Source organism: Sciurus carolinensis, chromosome 12 (assembly GCF_902686445.1).
Source record: "Sciurus carolinensis chromosome 12, mSciCar1.2, whole genome shotgun sequence".
Lineage (NCBI taxonomy): Eukaryota > Metazoa > Chordata > Mammalia > Rodentia > Sciuridae > Sciurus > Sciurus carolinensis.
In genome coordinates, this window is record NC_062224.1 from 19,043,147 (window position 1) to 19,049,079 (window position 5,933).

Below are 5,933 nucleotides of genomic sequence, written 5' to 3' on the forward strand. Positions count from 1 at the left end.
TATTTAATGACATGGGGATTATAACCATGCTGTCCTTCCTCTAGCTCTCACTTTCTCCACACACAAAACCCTTGAAGGAAAGATCTGCTTGGCAGTATTAAACAAGGCCAGCTGCCCTAAATTAAGATTCTCAACTTTTAGTTTAGTTCTACTTTGAAAAGGACCAAATGTCTCCCAAGAGCTCACTTAGCATTTTTTAATTAAATCATTGAAATCCAGACTTTATTTTAATGGTTCAAAGGGGCTTTTTCCTATACCTTCTCTTCAAGATGAGGTTTCTCCCTGGGATGTAAAGCACAGTTCCACCGAGGGAACCACATCTCCTGAGAGAGGAGATGATCTTAGAGGTGTGCTCTTGCCACTTCTGCTGAGTTATCTTTCCTTTTGAGGATAATTAACTATTAAAAGCCATTGTACTGTGGCTCCCGGGAAAGTACTCCAACTTCGGAACTTTGGTCCATCCAGGGTCATTGGAATTGTCTTGCAAAATTAGTACATGGAGTCCAGTGAAGGGACTCAGAGAAGAATAAGGACAGTCCCATATGGACTCAGAGTCAGCAGATAGGACATGAGTGATCTGCTGACCCTCCCTGGGAGGGTCCCTGTGTAAACCCAATCCCAAGCACCATGGGTGAAGTACCTATAAAGGGCAGGCGTTTGGGAGGTTCTTTCCTTATGACTCACAGGCCCTCATGTGATGCCATGGGCAGCTATCATTATTCCCATTTCTAAGATTCCCTTCCAGGGATGCTGTGGTTTGCATAGGGTCCCCCAAATGTCCGTGTATTCAAGACTTTGTCCTTGGTGTGGTGTTATTGGGAGATGGTAGAACCTTCTGGAGGTGGGTCTAGTTGGAGGTCCTTGAAGGCATGCCCTTAAAGAGGATGTGAGGCCCAGCCTCTTCCTCTTCCTTTCTTTCCTTCCTGGCTCATGAAATGAGTATTTTGTTCTGCTGTATGCTCCTGCCATGATGTGATGCCTTGGGGCCTCTTGATCTTGAACTGGAACCTCCAAAATGAGCCAAATAAACATTTTATCTTTATAAGATAAATATCTTAGCCATTTTGTTGCAGTGATGGAAAACTGCCTAATGCAAGGGCTATCTGAACCCAAAGACTTGACCTTTCTGTTGTTCTAGTTGTCCTCCCCCTAGAACCCCAAGACTAGGTTACTTGGAAAGTCACCACTTCTGCAAAGAACCCCTCTTCCCATTATCACTATTTATATCATTGATGACTTTGATAAACATAGGGGAAGACTAGAGTAATGGAATGAGCAACCCTCAGAGATCCTAGGGGTAAATCTCAGCTCTGAAGTTTACTAGTGTATGACCTTGTGATAATAGCTATGTGGACAGAATAGAAATTTTCCCCAAATTCATACATTGCAGTCCTCCACTCTCTGCCAAGAAGATGGTATTATGATATGGGGACTTTGGCAGGTAATTGGGATTAAATGAGGATTATAGATGAGCATCTTTATAAAAGGAAGTGGAGACGGCAGAGTGCTCTCTCACTGTGTACATGTACCAAGGAAAATCCTCGGAAGTACCTGGTGAGGATCTGGCATCTAGGAAACAGAAAGAGCACCCTCGCCAGAAAACGAATCTGCTGAAATCCTGATCTGGGACTCCCAGCCTCCTGAAGTGTGAGAAAATGAATTTCTGTTGTTTAAGGCACATAGTCAGGGCTGGGGATGTGACTCAGAGGAAGAGTACCTGCCTGGCAGATTATGGAAGGAAGGAAGGAAGGAAGGAAGGAAGGAAGGAAGGAAGGAAGGAAGGAAGAGAGAGAGTGAGGGAAAGAAGGAGGGAGGGAGGAAGGAACGAAGGAAGGAAGGGAGGGAGGGAAGGGAAGGAGGGAGGAAGGAACGAAGGAAGGAAGGAAGAAAGGAAAGGGAAGGGAAGGAAGGAAGAGAGGGAGTGAGGGAAGGAAGGAGGGAGGGAGGAAGGAATGAAGGAAGGAAGGAACAAGGAAAGGGAAGGGAAGGAAGGAAGGAAGGAAAAAAGGAAGGAAGGAAGGAAGGAAGGAGGGAAGAACACCACTGGAAATACAAGCAGATATGGCCTGGTGCTGGGATGATGGAGAGGAAGGCAAAGGTGCAGGAGACTACATTTTGGGGATGGAAATATTGTGTGTCTTGTTTCAAAACTTGGTGGTGTCACATGTGTGCATATATTTTTCAAAATTCATTGGACCATGTGCTTTAAATGGCTACATTTTGTAACATGTAATTTGTAATCCAAAAATGATTGAAAAATTTTTAAGAAAAAAAAATGCAGACGGGGGTTGTAGCTCAGTGGTAGAGGGCTTGCCTGGCATTTGTGAGGCACCAGGTGTGATTGAGAACCTGAAGGGATTGAGGCACCACATACAAGTAAGTAAAAAAAAGGTCCATTGACAACTAAAAAATATTTTTTAAAAGTGCTATTAAAAAGAAAAGACATGAACTTGAGTCAGAACATTTGGGTCTGAATCCCACCTTCACTGCTTATTAGCTGTGTGATTTTGATCAAGTTATATCATCTCTCTGGGTCTGTCAGAATTCAGTGTCTCATCTGTAAAATGGGGATAATAATGTTTTCTTAATAAGTATTTTAAGACTATTATAAAAATATTGTATTTTATTCATTTTTGCAGTCATCCAACAAATATGTACAGAGCATCTACCATATGTTGGGCACTGCTTTAAGCAGGCAGGACAGATCCACCATCTGGGGAGAATAATAGGAAATAAAAAAGGCAGGGCCCTGTGCCCATGGAGCTAATTTTCTAGTGGGGAAGAGAAAAGGAAAGATGCAATGAGGGGTTGGGGAGATAGCTCAGTCAGTAGAGTGCTTGCCTTGCAAGCACAAGGCCCTGGGTTCGATCCCCAGCACCGTGGGGGGCGGGGGAGAAGATGCAATGAGTGAAATTAAAGGTGCTCAGAGAAAGACTTCCATGTTTAGAGGAGGAGGAGGAGGAAAGTGTGCAAAAATCTGGAGGAAAATGGATCTGGGCAGAAGGAACATCATGAGCAAAGGCCCTGAGACTGTAACGAGCTTGGATAATCAAGGAACATAAAGTACAGTATAGCTGGAGAGCAGTGAGCAAGGGTGAGGGTCAGGAACAAGGAGAATGGTCCAAGATGGGTCTGAGAAGGACACAGAACAGTGGTGATGTCGTGGAAAACGAGTCATAAGAGAGACAGTAACAGAAGCTGGGAAACAGACAGGAGGCTGTTGGAGTAGCCTGAGGATTGGGACCCGATGACAACCTGGGAGAAGCAACAAAGCGTGTGGATTCTGGGTACATTTTGGTGATGAAGTCAGCAGGGCCTGGAGATATATGACGCGAAGGGGGTGAATATTGAAGAGAATCAAGAACGACCGGTTGTTTTTGGCACATGTCATTGGGTAAACAGTGGTGCCATTTGCCGAGGGAAGGGTGTCTCAGGCAGGAAGTCAAGAGCTCTGTTTTAACAGCTTGCTAGATTTAAGATGCCTGATAGACAACCACGTGGAGATGTCCTGTGTGCCACTAGATTTGAGAGTCTGGCGCTCAAGGGCAAGATCAAAGACTAAAGAGACGGGGACTGTCCACAGCCATGAAGAGTGTGCTGTTGCTACCGCTCCTTGCATCGCGGGGGCCACCTGTCTCCTGTCTCCCTCTAAGGTAGACTTTATCCTCCCTGAGTGTAGGTGGGGGCGTAGAGTATGGGCAGACGCGTGGGGCAGGAATGGAGGGCAGTCCAGGAGGTGGTTCTCAATGGACATGATGTTCCTGCAGTCCAACGGCGGACCATCTTGAGAGATCATAGGTATTTTCAGGACCCCTCTAACTCCTTCTCATATTTTGGATCTCCTTTTAAAGGACTCCTTCTCAGAAAGACTTCTCTGACTATTCCATATAAAAGGCGTCTCCTCCCTTGTTTTCCGCCCCCACTGCATTTCCTTGATGGCACGCTGGTTTGATTTGGTACCGAGAACTCGTTCATAATGATTAGTTTATGTAAGTTGTTTCTCTCCATCACTGGAGAGAGAATGTGACTCTATGTTTGAAGGAAGTTGCTCCTGTCTTGGTCACCAATCAGCAGGGTGCTGGCACGTAGTAGATGCTCAGTACATATGTGTTGAAGCACTTAGTGAGTGGTCTCCAATATATCATGCTTCAGAGTGGATTCAGCAAAGCTCCTAGCAAGAGCAGAGCAGCCTATTTCAGATCCTCCAAGACACCACTCCAAGATAAGGATCAGGTTCTTAAAGACAGGGGACAGGGGATGTGGCTCAGTGCTGGAGAGCTTGCTTACTATGTACAAGTCCCTGAGTTTAATCCCCAACACTTCCAAAGAATAAGTTAATTAATGAAAGATAAAGACAGCATGGGGAGCAATAATCAGGAAGTGTGGAGGCTAACGACATGGCAAATTTCCAAGCCCCACTGGACACTGGGTGCCACTCGCATTAATCGCTGAGCACCATAACATATGCAGCCTTGTTAGCAGGACCATGGGCCAGGGACGGATGGATCCACTCCAACCTCCTGCTAAGCTCCTGAAACGGAAGAATTTTGTAAGCATTTTGAGTTGCTCTCATGAGATGTCTTGGCCAGCAAGCTGAAAAACTGTGTGGCTATTTGCCAACTGCCTGTTTTTAAATCTAGTCCCTTCCATGGAAAATGAAATTGAGAAAGAGTTTAAGAATTCTAATCAGGATCTGTCCCCTGCAGGGGAGAAGGCTATTTTTATGTTCCAATCCAACACACTCGAGACTTCTGGGAATGGGCAGCTTCCATCAGAGAGGCCAGAATAAGGCACAAAGCACTACCTCTCCTAAGGAGGAAGCCAAAATATCACACGGACCTCTCTTAGCAAGATTTGTCCAAACCTATCGAAAGATAAAAAGGTATGAAGTGGTTCTAGGCAGTGAAGTGATAGAAAAATTCCAAGGGGAAGTTGAAATGTGAAGTCTTAATTTGAAGTAAGAGCCTCCTTCTCTTCGGAGAAGGAGGAGGCAGAAGGTGAAGGGGAAATCTGGAGACATTTCCATCAACCCAGGAAAGGTCAAGGACTCTGGGTTGAGGGACATGTGAACAGGGAAGTGGTAGCATTTGTTTCTCATTTGAAATACTGTTTATGCCTCTTCATGGTGAGACCAAAAACTTGTCTCTCCCTCACTGAACAGTTAGTGTGATAAAGTGCTAGAAACATCTGTATGTATCCATCACAGATTCTTGGAAGGAAAAGCAAAAAAGGGGGAAGTTAAATGTTTCCAGCCCTAGTTTCCAGGAAAGGAGTTGGTGGAGCCCATAATCTAAAACCTCACCAATATTTGATTATTCGAGAACTGTAAAATGATGTGTACAACCTGCCGGTACTTGGTACTTGACACCAAAATGATCAAAATGAGTTGAGAATGGAGCTTTCTCCTCAGAGACGTAGGAAATGCTTGTTTGTGAAATGCTATGCAGTTATTTTGTGTGTATTCTGATTTGAGGGGATAACGTTCCTTTTTACCACCATCACCACCCAAAATAAAGGATAGTAATCCAAATCCTCGGAAGTTCCACTGCGAAAATAGAGTAAAAAAGTGACCAAGATGTTCACAGGCTGACCAGCACAGGATCTTTGTTTTGATATCAGGGATTGTACCTAGGGGTGCTTTGCCACTGAGCCACATCCCCTGTCCTTTTTATTTTATTTTGAGACGAAGTCTCGCTAAATTGCTTAGAGCCTAGCTAAATTGCTAAAGTTGGCCTTGAACTGGCAATCCTCCTGCCTCAGCCTCCTGAGCCAGGGATTCCAGGCATGCGCCAGAGCTCGTCACGGGACTTTCTAAAGTAGAAATAAGTTCTATGCAATGGGAGTTCCTAAGAGAAGGAAATCCTCCCTTTTTTTATACTCTTCCTGAATGGAAAGTCAGGTGTGGCTTCTCCGGCCACTATTGGTGAGCCTGC